We start from the raw sequence: 15,387 nt of genomic DNA on the forward strand, positions 1-15,387 counted from the left end.
GTCAAATCCCCCTCAAGTACTTCCCTATCTTCTTCACTCAAAACATTTTCTAGCTTTGAGGTAAAAAAATGAATTTCTTCATCCTTTACCTCTGTAGAGTTGTACAGTCTTGAGTAGAAGTGTCACGCCCTCTGCAGCCAGAGGGCGGTATTCTCTGTCCTGTCCCTAGTTTCTGGTCTGCTGTCCTTCCTGTCCCTCTCTTTCCCTTGGGCTAAATATTTCAGGGTCTTGCACTCTGTCCTCGCTCAGCACTGACGTTCGGATGTCCTGAGACCCGCCTAGCACCAGGGCGCACAGGTTTCTATACGGCATTCCTGAACTCTTTGCACTAATGAGCCTGGGCCTTTTTCCCGTCTCGCCGCTACGCATATGGGTCTTTTTCCGCCCTCCTGCTCCCCACGGTTAGTCCCCTTGGACGTCCGTGACAAGAAGGCCTCGATGCAGGAGAGGATAGCACTCAGCTCTGTACTCTCTCTTCCCTCCTCATCAACTACACTTTCCATGACAGACTTGGAGCCTACCACTTTCCTGAAAAAGAAGCAAGTACACTTCTCATTTTCTTCCGAGAACTGCACTCAGCTTCTTAACAGCACTCCTCGACTACTTTCTTCCGCTATGCTCCGGATGTCCTTTTTTAAAAGGGTGATATCCTCGAGCACATCCAAGCCACTGTCTCGTGTAGAGACGCTGCAGCTGCCTCTGTTTCCTGGCTAGCACTCCTCTCCGTCTGGCAGCAGCCTTCCTTCCCTCAGCCATGAAAAAGGCCCTTGTCCTCACCTTCACCTCCTCCCACCACTCTCCTACTGACCCGTACAGACACTGCAAGGACAGCCACTGTGATAGTTTCTCCTTGTAGCGGGATACTACCCCCTCGTTCTCTAGCAGCTTTGTGTTGAGTTTCCAGAGGCCTGGGCCAAAGACAGTCCCGCCCTGGAGTTCCACTCTACACCCTAAAGCCTGATGATCTGAGAAGAAGACAGGCTGAAGAGCGACCCCAAAAACTTTCACTCTCTCTGAGACAAAGCAATAGTCAATTCTGGAGCTGCTATTCCTCCCTGACCATGTATATCCTGCTGTTGTGGGATATATACATCTATATGTGTCTGAGAGTTTAAAGTCTTGAACTAAGTTTTGCAGGGCCAGTGAGCTGGAATCCAATTTTATCGGAGAGCTAGACTGCCTGTCTGTATGCTTTAAGATACAATTAAAATCCCCTCCCACTATCACGTCTGTGCTACATAACAATAGGGGAGAGAGTGCCTTGAGTAGCTCCACCCTTCCTCCCACGTTAGTAGGGCAATACACATTGATTAGCCGCAGGTTAACGGTCCCCCATTCCACATCCACACACAGCAACCTGCCATCTATGACCCTCTGAATACTTTTCAATTTGAATGCCCATCCTTTGAAAAGAATGGCCATGCCAGAGGTTCTGTTGTTATTGTCCCCTGACCAAACAGAAGGCCCTTTATCCCACCTATCTTCAAAGCTTTTATACCTCTCTTGATTTACTTCTTTTTCTTTTTCTTCTTACCAATTTCCTGCCAGCCATCCTCTGAATGAGCCTTCATCAGGGTGGCAGCAGTAAAAGCGTTCACGGAGTCCATTTCAAGGAAGGGGGTAGAGGGAGGGGTGCAGGGGTTCCAGCTGTCCCCATCACCATGCTCTCCTTCCTCCTCGCTCGGGGAGAAAACAGAGTCATTTTTCCTTTTCCTCAAGTCCAGCTCCTGGGAGCACTGAGGGGGAAAGGGGTGCAGCCGATTCACCAGTCTCCTCTTTCCTCTCACCCACCAGCTGCTGCAGATCCTCCGTGATGGACTGGATGGAGGAGAGGAGGACATCTCTAGCACTTGCAGAGTCTGAGAAAAGCAGCTCCGCTGAATCCTGGGTATCCTCGCTGGACCCGCTCCACTGGGGGACCCCACACTGGCCCTCGTTCTGAGGAGCAGGAGTGGGGGAGGGGTCCTCGCTGTTCTCGGGGGTTTTCAAACCCTCGTGCTTGTCTGGTGCAGTCTGCAGTTGTGGGGGCGTAGTGGATCTCTCTTCCACCGGCCCCGGAGCCACAGCAGGACTGATCCTGGCTGGAGGCTGAGAGTCTTTGTCCAACAAGGGTTCTTTGTTTGACTTGTTGTTTGCTTTGGATTTTCGGGCCGGTTTGGCTGAAGCAAGCACTGCCTCATCCTTTCTCATTTTGAGTTTATTGGCATAGGCGTGAGGGCAGTTCTTAAAAACGTGTCCTTCCGAGCCACATAAATTGCACTTTGGCAGCATTGAACAGTCAGAGGCTAAATGTCCCTGTTTGCCACAGGTCTTGCAGCATTTCACAGTGCAGGACAATGCCAGGTGTCCCACAGCACCACAGCGCCGACACACCTTTGGTTGTCCCACATAAAAAACATAGCCATTGCATGCGCCCAGCAGGATTGTAGAGGGCAGGTGCCTTAAGCCTCCATTTACATTGTCCGGTAGCAAGCGAACCTCAAATTTCCTTGCTCCCGTTTTTATACCGTCAACATCTCTAACCTCAGTTCCATGGTGGACGGTGCAGTACTGGTTAAGCCAGGTGTGAATGTCCTCCGTCTTTGCCAGTTCCGAGAACATAACAACATGCACCGTTTTCCTCTCTCTGTGTGTCAGAGACTGCAAGTTGATCTTCTCAAGGGCAGGAACTTTCCCTCTTTTTGCCTCAAACACATCCACACATTGTTCAAACAGAGAATAGGTAGCAAAAACAACCTCAAATGCTTTCTGACCTGGGAGAGCAAAGATGAAATCCAAGTGCCGAGGTTCAAAGCCAAGTTCCTTCTGCAACACTTTTCTGCTGAACTGCATGCGATCCATGAAGAGGTCATCCAAAAGCTCAAAACGCACAGGATTCTTGCGGGATCCAAAAGTTGCCATTTCGTAAACTGCAAAACAAACACTGCTTCCACAAAACAAGAAAACAATCCAACTACTCTACCTACAGGATGATCAAAGTATCACCCCTGCCAGGTAAGTATGAGCTGTACAAGCCCCTGCAAGCGGCCCGCACCCACAGCACAAAGCACGCAGCCTAGGCCAGCTCCTCGCCCCGCACACCACCGCCTCCTGCTGGGCCCACTCTTTCGCACACTCACACGCCACACTAACACTCAAAAGGGTGGGCAAAACGAGAAAACGAGCGCACCGTTTCCTACACATCTGCAGTCGCCAATGCGCATTCGCAGCATGTCCCAGGATGCAATTCGGCCTCATTTGGATAACACCAGACCCGCAAATCGCTACGCAAGCTCACGTCATGCGCCTGCCACTCACCGAACAAACACCGGAGCCTTTTCAGCAATTTCCAAAAAACGGGCCTGCTCGCCTGCCCACAAGGCTCCGTCTCTTACCCGCTCTCCAGAGCCTGCTGCCTTCTGTGCTGTTCTCTCGGCATCGCTGCAGCGCACACAACACGCTCCGCCGCAGGGAAGGCTCGCTCCGTGCGCACACGTCCTTTCAATGCCAGTTCAACAAGTGCTCCGCATTAGCAGCGTCGGGGCTCCAGCATGTCGCACCTCACCTCACCTCGCACAGCCCCCTCCTCGAAAGTCTGGCGCTGGGCATGCCCCGCTCTCCTCCACCTTATCTTACCGCGTGTGACCACCGACAATGGCCACAATGCCGGGGAATGGCACCTGTAAAGTGTTAATTGGGGCACAGGAACAGCCCGTCTCGTCCTGGGGGCCGGCTTCAAAGACAATACAGCAAACACAGCGGGGCGGGGGAAGAAGACAACACGACACATGCAGGTACATTCAGCTCCGGTGGGAACGAGTCATTTGTCGGTCTTTTCAAGTGCTGGGAGCCGAGTAATCCTTCGCTTGTATCGTTTCTCCCCGGTGACTAGATCTCACCCTGCGACTCTCGACTGGGCTCACCCACGGCAGCCCAGCAGGTGTGAGCCTAGCCGGCACCCGGATGGGAGATTCCCCCCGGAAAAGCTCAGGTTGCTGCTGCTCCTACAAGAGGTGTGACTGGGACCAGTAGGGAGTGCTCACCCTGCGGTCTGTGTGGCTTTCTTATGCCCCAGCATCCTGATGGCGACACTCTGCTGCACAAACAGGCGCCGTCCTTCGGGGGAGGCATAAAACCGAGGTCCCGATCCTCCTTGGCCATTAAGAAGGGTGTCTCTCTGGTGTTAGTGTTCCCCTTTACCAATCAGTCGGGGTCTCCTCCTAATCCCCGTCTCATATGTAACAATCAATGACGAGGCCCCCCTGTCCCGCGATATTGTATTTGTCTCCTGGCCGCTGGCTGGCGCCATGAGATTTAGTACTCGCGCAAGAGACCGGGGGCAGAGCGCGAACGCGGTCCCCCGCCCCCCACAAAGTGTGCGCTCCAGGTTCCCTCTCGGGGCTCTGCAACACAGCGAAAAGGCAACGAGAAGGAGCCTCTTGCTCTGACGCCGCAAGGCCACAAGAGGGCGGAGGCGCCGCGCGCCCGGCCAACGTGTTGGACTGGTGCGCTTTATGTGCTGAAATAAACACGCAACAGCCCAGAAATGTTTTCAGAGTGCTGTGCACTGGAGGTTTTTGTCTTGTGAAGACTTGCCTTGTGCTCCTCCGTGCAGTTTGTTTGTTCTCCTCCAGTGCGGGACAAGCCAACACAAGGGAGCACATTTGCCAACATCCAGGTACGCAATGCGATTTGGAAAGAGGCTCCTTTCCAAAGAGTTGCACACGAACGATCCTTCAGTCCCGCTCGGGGGGCACAGAGCCCCAGCCACACACAGCTTCAAGTAACGAGTCAGGGGCCATGGCTTTCGCTTGCAGCCACACCACCCTGAATGTGCCCAATCTCATCTGATCTCAGAAACTAAGCAGGGTTGGGCCTGGTTAGTACTTGGATGGGAGACTTCCTGGAAATACCAGGTGCTGCAAGCTTTTGCTCTCTCGGCCAGCAGGGGTCGCCGTTGGTGCCGTAGGCTTTGGGAGGAAAACCTGGAGGATGGAAAGGTGATCTATAGCCTCATCCCTAGAGATGTTTTGTTGCTATGGCATGTGTGTGACCCATATAAAAAAAAACCCGTTTGTAAAACGAATATCGAAGCTGCTTCTAAATCTGCAAATGAAGATGAGTCGATAAACCACTTGTTTTTCGTATAACTATACATATATTCATTTATTACTGATTTCATTCATTGAGCACAGATCCAATAGAGGTACAGCCATTCACTGTTTGACATGTCTGCACTGGTACAGAACCTAGCAATCAGAAAACGGGTGAAACTGTCTTGAGAATTAGCATACAGTACCGAGGCCCCCATGACCAAATAAATTGGCCTTAATAATGCAGACTACAGCAAAACGACTGACTTTGAAAAGGGAATGAATGTCCGGAAGGAGTAGTGTAACCAGCTTGAAATGCTTCTCCGGACCTCTAACTAAAAGAAACCGGGAACCAGCAGTGGCTTTCGAACTGGGATCCTATCGCAGCACGTGGTGTCGTAACTCTTCCGTATCTGATTTTGGACCAAGCACATCAGGGGAGAGCGCGAACGCAGTCCCCCAATACCAGAAATTATGCAGTCGAGATTCCCACATTTGGGGAATTCGCAGGGGTCAGCACAGCCGGAGTGCAATGGCCGAGCCTCGCCTTGGGTGAATCGATTTTTTAAGAACTTTATTTTCTTTTCACAAAAAAATACAGGACATCACAAATTAGAAAGCTTTACATTAATATACATACTTAAAACAGTATATATGATCACATCTCATTACATTTTGACACGGTACCAGTTACATAGCAACAATTGCTTTTTTTCTGGTGCAAATCACATTCTTTACTTAAACATGATAATGTTTTTCACAGTTTCTTGAGATATTGACCTATGCTCTCTATTTCCCACAGATTTTCTGCTTCCTCCCTCCCTTCTCTCCCTTCTCTGAGGTAATAGTTCTCTCGGGTGATGAACAGGGCCAGGCTACCTGCTCCTTGACTGGGACCTTGATGCCTTTGAACAGCCCCATGTTCCTCACTCTCCACGGGGCGTCTTTCCCACTGTTCACCATGGCCCAGATGTCAAACACGTCAGGAGGAAGTTTGTCAGGAGAGATGCCGTATATGACAAAAGCAGCGGTCAGGGTAAATTGGGGCGAGAGAGCTTGCAACCAATCTTCAAACTGTGCCCAGAAGGCCTTAGCAAAAAAGCAGGACCACAGGAGATGGGTCACAGTCTCCTCCTCGCCGCAGCCCACCCTAACGCAGCGAGGGCTGGGGGTGAGGCCCCTACGGTACAAGAAAGTTCGTACCGGTAAGCACTGGTGGACGACACTCCAGGCTAAATCTCTGTGAATGTTGCACAGAAACTTAGAGGATGTGTGTTTCCACACCTTCCTTGTTTGGGCTGATGTTAAAATGCCCACAGGGGTCTGCCCATTGTTCTGGGTTGCAACGAAATCTTCCAGTTTTTGGATGCTGACATCTCGGAGGGGAATATGGCCAATTGGGTGAGATCTTAGAAAACTTTTAACTGTCCCATAAATTGCAGGGCATGTGTCAGAGAGTGGGACATCAAGCTTGGGTCTGACACCCCACACTCTGAACACCTCCCTATCTACCCAGAGCCTGGAAAAATAAGTCCAGGTACGTGCTGCAAGTGCTGTTGCAATGCCTCTCAGCACAGAGGCCAGGAAAATGCACAGCAGCTTCGTAAGAATATCTGGGACAGACTTCCCCCCTCAGGGTAGCGGCCTGTACATTATTTCCCTTCTGAGTCTTTCCTGCTTCCCACCCCATAGAAATTGAAACATCAATCTCCTTGGCACCGCCGCAACACGGTGTGGGATTGGGAAGGTAGAAGCCAGAAAATTCAAGACAGGCAAGAGCTCGGCTTTGATGACCAGCACCTTCCCTGTCATGGTGAGGTCTCGGTCCTTCCATTGCATCAGTTTTTTGTTTAAGATTGGCAATTTGTTCTGCCAATTTACTGTTCCCACCTCTTCTCCAAAATACACCCCCAGGACCTTAATTCTCTTCTCTTGCAGCCTTAGATCATGTCCTTCTTTTGGCTCCCTCCAGTTCTGATAAAAAATCTCACTCTTAATGGTAATTCTTTCAGGTGGCTTGGCAAACTTCCTGCCCCAGCTAAGACAGGTACTTCAGATGTTAATGCTTGAAACTAGACATCTTTAGAAATGGTCATTCTTTCCGAGGGCTTGGGAAACTCTGTTTCTTTGAATGCACCTGCACTGTTGAATATACTTTAAAGCCATGCTTAGCCATGTTTTTAAAATTATATTATAACGATTTCTGTGTTTGATAATGGTAGCAAAGGCTTCATCCACCCACTGCTTTGCCAAAGGGAAGTGCTGTTTTCTGGGAGGGGTGGAGTCTTTGCTCGGGGTAACTTTCTGCTGAGTGCAATATACCTTTCACTTTTCACCTGCAATCGAGACAGGAGGTACAGTAACTCTGAGACTTGACTAAGGTCCTGGATATTGAATCACCACTACGATCAAGAGGTAAGACTTGACATTTTTACTTTTAAATGCATTTGCTGATAACCTTTTAAAACTAATATGCAGTCAGGCAGATGCATCTTTATTCTTAAGCATCTCTCAGTGCATTGATATTGTTTTTACTAATCTAATATCAAGAATCTCATCATGTGCATGCTGAGGTGTGGAATATATCTTTGTGTTAAATGGTATTGTTTTATATATTGTATAATTGAAATACAGCCTCTTTCTGGTTACAAGTATTGGCTTAGAAGACTTTTCCTTGCATTGTATAATCAGGGCCAGTTCAATGGGGCATTTAATTAATTGAGAGCTGTTTCTAGTAGATATGAATGCAGAATGGATACAGATTAATTGCAATAGTGTAACTGCAAATTAATATAGATGAGAATGTATGTTTGTTCTTACACAATGGCAGGAGCAGTTTCTCATTGCAGTGGATTTTCAGGGCCAATTCATCTCTCCATCTTATACTGAATATGAAAGGTAGTTGTTTCTATATGGACTCAGTCTTTGGAATTTGTATATATATATATTTTAGTGATCCCTCAGCCATTCTTTCTGTATTGTAAGTCAATTTCTCTTTTAAAATTCCTTCCCCACTTCTAGGACCTGCAGTTGCTGAACTCCACAATGGCTCCTATTAGAAAGTCTGTGACTGAGACCAAGTAAGTGTTCACTTTTTTATGAAACCATTATTTATTTTGGAGCAATGAGCATTTCTTATATAAATGCAATAAAATCATTATGTTCAAACTATGAGAGAGAAAATTAAGGATAATTTAAGAAATCAGTCTTAGCTTGTTTCTATACACAGATGGTATTATTTATTTTCAAAGGAAACCCGCGAGGATTCCCCTGGTGTGCAAGATGTGCCTGAATACTTTTGATCAGCTTCCTGCTCACTTGAAGAGGGCGTGTATGAAGCACGCCACGGCAGAAGAGATCAGGATGGCCTCTCAACAGGCGAGGAAGGACATGATAAATCACCTGAAGAACGGGTCATCGTGGATTACAACAGAATAGAGATCGTGTCTGGTGAGGCAAACAGGATAGCGGTTGTAAGACTGCTAGAGTCCTTGGGCCTTTTTGTACGTGGGAAGCCTGAAGACACATTGGCAAGGTGAGATATTATTAATCTGTAAGGCTTCTGTAGTTTCTTTTTGAAATCATTGTTACAACACATTATGTAAAAGCATGTTGAAAAGAATCTACCTGCATTCCAGCGGCCCAGAGCAAGAGGCCACTGTCCAGGAGGAAGAGATGCCAGAGGCTGCTCTAGAAACTGAAGCAGAAGCGGATAAGGAAGGGGAAGATGTGAGATCTGAAGAACTCTATCAGCAGTAAGACTTTTTAATTTTCAGATCTATTTTTTACTAAAATTCTAATTTGTCTTATAGGTATAAAATGTTTAAACCGGTGTTTTATATCCTTACAGGCCCCAAGTAGTTAAAAAGTATCAGCAGGCTCTCCAGAAGAGAGCGGCCCAAGCTGGACTCTATAGATGGATGCTCCTCTCCTGATTGGATTCAAACAGTACCTTACCACGGATCTGGTAGTGGCAAATTATTCTCAGGAGGTATTTATTTTTTAAAGGCATTTAAAATTAAGCAATGGTATCTTCATTGTAAATGTTTTTATTTCTTAGCTTAAAATTCACCCATGTGAAATGATGTTAGCCATAAACATCATGACTCTATATTTTCTACCTGAATCTATTCTACTTAAATTATTACATTATACACAATTTGAGTTCATTTTAAAAAGTAAAAGGTAATGAAAGGAATGCATTTTCATAAGAAAGATAATACCGATATGCATGTGATAATCTTCCTTATATCATGTAGTGCGTCATTTGGACACTTTGTGGGCTTGAAATACAAAGATAAACATGTTCTATGGTACAAGATAAATACAAAACTTAAGCTTTTATTTTAATTAGATTTGTTTATAAAGCATAAGCAATAATTTATTACATCACTTCTTGAATTAAATCTTTTGACAATAGGTAAGACTTCTATTTTACATTTAAACCCATGTTTAGCTGTGTTTTTTAGATTTAACTGAACCAATTTCTGTGTGTGATAATGTCCTTGAATGTCCTTGAACATCACACTAAATTACATGATATAAAACAGCTAATGTTTCTAGAGATAAAGTTTCTGGGATGCTTCTAATTACTTTGCATTACCAGTGACAGTTTAATTCACCTTGTACAGTACTGAAAGACCAAGATGCTTTTTTTTAAAGTTATTTAACATTTTATAGAACTTTGTCTACTATGCAACATGATGAGCTTGGTGAAACTTGGAAAAATACTGCTTGGCCACTTATCTTAAGATAAAGATAGGATAAAGGTTTATCTTTTGCACCTACCTGCCCCCCAGGGAAGGCCAATGCTTTCTAAGTTGATGGTTCCCTACAGTAGACTGTACCTTATCTTCAAAGGTAATGTATATTGACCCAAATCAGTTTTGGAATCCAATCTACTGACGAGATGGAGCACATCCTTTTTTCAGGATTTTAGCATCATACGTTTAGTATATTTAGTCCCTAATGCTGAAAGAAATAATCATAGAACATTTGGACACTTTGTGGGCTTGAAATAGAAAGAAAATCATGTTCTATGGTACAAGATAAATACAAAACATAAGCTTTTATTTTAATTAGATTTGTTTATAAAGCATAAGCAATCAGTTATTACATTAATATATGTGAAAATAACATTTTAGCATCATACGTTTACTATATTTAGTCCCTAATGCTGAATGAAATGATCATAGAACATGACATCTAACCTTACCTGTGGTGTCTTCAGTCCCTATTGCTCAATGCATGGTGTACGTACTGCATACATGTGTCTTGAGAATGAGGAATGGGCCCCTGAGACAGTCATTTGCCTGTTTCACAAATGATCGTATTTTACTAGAGATTCTGTTTGGGATTCAGATGTGCATTCGGACAGCAATCCCTTTCAAGAAATGATACGTTCTGGATGAGGTCAAAAGTGCTGAAACGCTGTATTTAGGATGTGTTTGCAGTGACTGTGTGTCTCCTGCTTCAACGCAGTGATATATAGATGTGCTCCTGTAATTTCCTGGTATATGCCCAGGGCAGTAAGCAGCCTGAGGATTTATTTCCAGATGTGCTAGAGGTAGTGTTGTGAAATTCTTCAACACACTGGATCGCAGGTTTAAACCCCCTGCACTCTTACTCCTTAAAAACCAACAAATGCAGATATGTTGCAATCATATTGTAGCAGACACTCATTTGTCTGTTTCACAAATGATCATATTTTACTAGAGATTCTGTTTGGGATACGGATGTGCATTCTGACAGCAATCTCTTTCAAAAAAGGATTTTACCTTATTGCGGCTTTGCCCTTCTTGCCTCTTTGGACAATATCTCTATCTTGTGGTCGTTGTTGTGTTCTTATGCCCTTTTTATATTTCAATTCTCTATTAGTTGATTCTTGAATCTCTACTATAGAGTTGAAAACATCAGTTTTATAGCAGACAATATGCCATTATTTATAGTCCAATTAAGAAGTTATTACCTTGTTTTTAACATAATAACAAATTAAAATTGATTAAAACTAAGTTTGGAACACCAGGGAACATAAAAAAAGATTTTTAGGAAAACCATGAGGTTCTCTGTGTCCGATGCCTGCAAGGGGAGAAAGCTAGAATCCTTTTTTCAAAATTTGAAAATAAACATCATATAACAACAGCTTTCATTCCTAGGAGTGAAAAATAACAATTTTTGAAGACATATTAGTTTCTAAAACACTACAATAAAGTTAAAAACATCCGTTTTATATTACATTATTTTTCGTGAAATTAGTCATTTATTGCACTATTTTAAATATAATCTCTAATTAAAAGTGATTAGAATTAAGTTTGGAACAACAAGGAACACCAAAAAAATATTTTAAGGAAAAAAATGATGTCTTCAATTCCAGGTGCCTGCAAGGGGAGAAAGCTAGAATCCTACCCAGGCTCCTGGAGCTCTGTCCTGGCTAAAGGAGGGTGAATCCATCCCCTTCAAAGCTCCATGAAAAAATGATATTTTTAAATTTGAAAAAAAAAAAACATTATAGAGCATTATCTCTTGGTCCACAGAGTGTAAAAATCTAACTTTGAAGAAAATCCATTGACTGATCCCCGAATCCTGAAGGTTTTTCGCATGATATCAGGTTTGCAACCACTTTCTGGAAATTGATGAAAAATGCCAAAAATGAAAAAAAAAGTTATCAATTCTAGAGCCTAAGAGGAAAACAAGACAAATGTATATCTCCAAATAATGTTATGTGCTTCAGAAGAACCCAGGAAAGTTTTTTTGCACGTAAGCAGAAATGGTTGCACACACGACGGCAAAACCGCATGTGTGCATGCGAATTCAAGCTCACTGTCTGTTCCTCAGGCTGGGGCAGAATATCACACGCTGTTCTATTATTATTGAGAGACATGCTCACGGTTTGTTCTTCAGACTGGGACAGGACATTCCGCACTAGGTTATCATTATTGAGAGACATGTTCGCATTGGCGAAGCTCAGCGCTGGGCCGGTGGGCATGTCTTACCACTGTTTCCGTAGTGTAGTGGTTATCACGTTCGCCTCATACACAAAAAGTCCCTGGTTTGAAACCGGGTGGAAACAGACTTCTTTTGTCGCCACGTACAAAAGGGGATTGGGGATTCGCCTAGCGCTGTGATCGAACAGACCCACTCACCTCTTAGTGTGGCGGGATCTGCACAGTGCATGTCGCAGCACATCCTGCTTTCACTTCAAGGCGCGTCCTGATCTACCCCAGTCTCCCGCGTGACAGGTGGGGACAGGTGACAGGTCCTATACTAACGAGGAAGACATCGCTCTCTCCGACCCCCGGCATCGTGTCCCGACCCACCGTGCTGGAAGGCGACGCGTGCTGTGATTCCTTTACGGAGCAGAAATGACAACCGAGGAGCCGAGAGATCATTTCAGCATTTCGCGTCTGAACGGAAAACACAAACGACCAACTCGGAACGACTTGCTTTGGACGCTTTTCAAAGCGTTCTTTGTGCACGACGACTGCGCCGCCTAGCAGATACAAATGGGTTGTACAACTTTGAACTAGCAAATGGAAGAGGGCTAAGCCCCCTCTCTTTTAGCCCAGGTTCGATCTGTCTCCCAGAATCACCAGGGCGCGCACACACACACCCGTGCCGTTGAAGTGCTCTGCTTCATTTCTAAGGGCAACTCAACATTCACTCTAACCCCGAGAACAGAAAAGACGGCGTCCGCAGCAACAACAGCTCAGGTCTCTGCACAGGAGCTAAGCTGCCCCCATCTCCTCTGCTCTGCGGCTCCTGAGGAGCGGAGTCCTGCCTGGAGCCGTGTTTGCAGGCGGCGGCTCCCCGCGCTCTGTCTGTGCATCGTGTCCAAGAGCTCCTGGGAGGAAGAGAGAGCCCTCCCACTCGCGGGCTTTTCCACGGTCTGTGTGAGGAGGTGCGGGTGTGTCCAGTAGCTTATCGAGCAGAAGCCTGGGGCGGCGGAGAGCTGTGATCGTGTAGACCTTGAGGTGTCACCTCTTTGTCTGCTTTCCCGCCCCCCCTCCGCCCAAGCTCTGCTCCAAAGTAGCCTGGCAACCCCTCACACCTGCACGTGTCACAACCTAAGGTGCGGTCATGAGACACCCATGGGGTGTTGTTCTGTTCTTGCTAATTGTTTCCTGCCCGTCGCAGGCAGGAGTCCATGCGAGGAAGATGCGTTGGACAGAGCTCAGAGGGCGCAGCTGGGTGGCTTTCCTTCTGAGTGACGTTCCTGTAACACTCTCCCGCTACTCTTGGTGCGCTCATGCCACAACACAGGAAGGCTGGAGCAGGTGGCTGTGGGCTTTGCACACCGCCGAAATAGCTCAGTTGGGAGAGCGTTAGACTGAAGATCTAAAGGTCCCTGGTTCGATCCTGGGTTTTGGCATTTTGTTTCATCGCGCCCTTTGTTCCTCTCTCCAGCGCCCCCTGCCTAAAGTGACGCGTCCCTTTCTCAGCCCGAAACGCAAGCGAGACACCAGCAGCAGTCCCTGCAGGTTTCCATAGTGTAGCGGCTATCACGTTCGCCTAACACGCGAAAGGTCCCCGGTTCGAGACCGGGCAGAAACAGCCTCGTTTCGCACGCTCCTGTACTTCACAGAGGTCTTGAGCGACTGGTCATTTGTTCCCAATGTATTTCTGGTGCCTTCGTGCACTCTTGTTCCAAACGCACGTTCCTTCTGTACGCGGAGCCGATCATTTGCAATTGGGCTGTGCCGACAGACCAGGATAAGCTCTGTCGGCTCAAAAGCAGCGCAGGACCTGCAAGAACAACAGAAAGATTAGCATCCAGCGGGGGCCTCTTAGTGAGCCCAAGAGCTCATCAAGAATCGGCTCCAGCAACAGGGCTGGGAGCATTGTTCCATTCTCCACTCTCGGTGTAAACAAGTCCCTCCTGGTCTCTGCTTGAAATGCACTTTCCTGCATTTGCTTTGGTGTAACTGGCTTCCCCTGCATGGGCGAATGTGAAGATCCTTAGTAACTCATTGAAGAAAACCGAGAAGAGGTCGGAGTGGCCTCTGTCGTTCATCAACGATCCAGTCAGGCAGTACTCCTCTGTAAAGCGGCGTTCGTTCACATCGATTGGCTTTTTTTTGCCTTCATTCGTGCGAGTAGTAAAAGCAGACGCCCCTATTCTGCTGTGACCCGGATTCGAACCGGGGTTGTTGCGGCCACAACGCAAAGTACTGACCACTATACGATCACAGCGAGTTACCGAGACACACGCGGCAGAGCGGAAAGGGCTGTGCTCTCTTCGTGTGACATAATTCGGAAAAGTCCTGACGTTGCATTTCAACTGAGCCCCAGTATACATCGACCCTTCGACACTCTGAGTGACAACTCTCTTGCGTGTTTTCTCATAGTTATGTAGTTTGCTTGCATGATGCCGGGAACAGCATGGTTGTTCGCTGCCATATAGTCTAGCGGTTAGGGTTCCTGGTTTTAACCCAGGCGGTTCGACTCGGTTTTGCCTCCTGCTTTCCAAAAGATCAGGACCGTGTACGAAAGAGCCGCATTAAAACTACTCGAACGTGCAAAACGTGCGAGAAGAGGGGGCGCTTGTTTCCAACCGAAACTTCTCACGTGTGAGACGAGCTGATCATCGCTGTGGGAGGGTTACTCTGGTAGACAGGGCTGACCTTCGGCAATAGGATTTATAGTCTCCAAGATGATATTTGCACTTTCTGGAGAGGCGATTTTCTCCACTTCAGTAGCCCGATTTCGTCGATTGCGTGGAGAGGGCTGTAGAATGTGGCGCCGCCTTTCCTGCTCCGTCCATGACAGGCGTGCTGGTCTCTGGAGAGAGAGCACGGTCCATCAGCGCACTCCAATAAAGGCACTGGAAGCAGCTGAATCGCATTGGCGAAGCTCAGCGCTGGGCCGCTGGGCACATCTTACCACCGTTTCCGTAGTGTAGTGGTTATCACATTTGCCTCACACGCGAAAGGTCCCCGGTTCGAAACCGGGCGGAAACAGACATCTTTTGTCGCCAGGCACAAAAGGGGATTGGGGATTCGCCTAGCGCTGTGATCGAACAGACCCACTGGACCCACCTCTTAGTGTGGCGGGATCTGCACAGTGCATGTCACAGCGCAGCCTGCTTTCACTTCAAGGCGCGTCCTGATGTACCCCAGTCTCCCGCGTGACAGGTGGGGACAGGTGACAGGTCCTATACTAACGAGGAAGACATCGCTCTCTCCGACCCCCGGCATCGTGTCCCGACCCACCGTGCTGGAAGCCGACGCGTGCTGTGATTCCTTTACGGAGCAGAAATGACAACCGAGGAGCCGAGAGATCATTTCAGCATTTCGCGTCTGAACGGAAAACACAAACG

General features: G+C 47.0%; 5 non-coding genes across 5 annotated transcripts; 3 read left to right on the plus strand and 2 right to left on the minus strand.

The window, feature by feature from the left end:
- The first annotated feature begins 4,788 nt into the window (after nt 1-4,788).
- LOC138216494 (5S ribosomal RNA) lies at nt 4,789-4,907 on the plus strand. Its single transcript, XR_011180206.1, has one exon. It is a non-coding gene; the product is annotated as a 5S ribosomal RNA (ribosomal RNA).
- Nucleotides 4,908-5,506: 599 nt separating this feature from the next.
- LOC138243655 (U1 spliceosomal RNA) lies at nt 5,507-5,671 on the minus strand. The gene has a single exon (XR_011192305.1). It is a non-coding gene; the product is annotated as a U1 spliceosomal RNA (small nuclear RNA).
- A 7,696-nt stretch (nt 5,672-13,367) lies between these two features.
- On the plus strand, nt 13,368-13,440 carry trnaf-gaa (transfer RNA phenylalanine (anticodon GAA)). Its single transcript has one exon. It is a non-coding gene; the product is annotated as a tRNA-Phe (tRNA).
- Nucleotides 13,441-14,189: 749 nt separating this feature from the next.
- Nucleotides 14,190-14,261, minus strand: trnah-gug (transfer RNA histidin (anticodon GUG)). Its single transcript has one exon. It is a non-coding gene; the product is annotated as a tRNA-His (tRNA).
- Nucleotides 14,262-14,955: 694 nt separating this feature from the next.
- trnav-cac (transfer RNA valine (anticodon CAC)) lies at nt 14,956-15,028 on the plus strand. Its single transcript has one exon. It is a non-coding gene; the product is annotated as a tRNA-Val (tRNA).
- The last annotated feature ends 359 nt before the right edge of the window (nt 15,029-15,387 follow it).

Source organism: Lepisosteus oculatus, chromosome 14, assembly GCF_040954835.1.
Source record: "Lepisosteus oculatus isolate fLepOcu1 chromosome 14, fLepOcu1.hap2, whole genome shotgun sequence".
Lineage (NCBI taxonomy): Eukaryota > Metazoa > Chordata > Actinopteri > Semionotiformes > Lepisosteidae > Lepisosteus > Lepisosteus oculatus.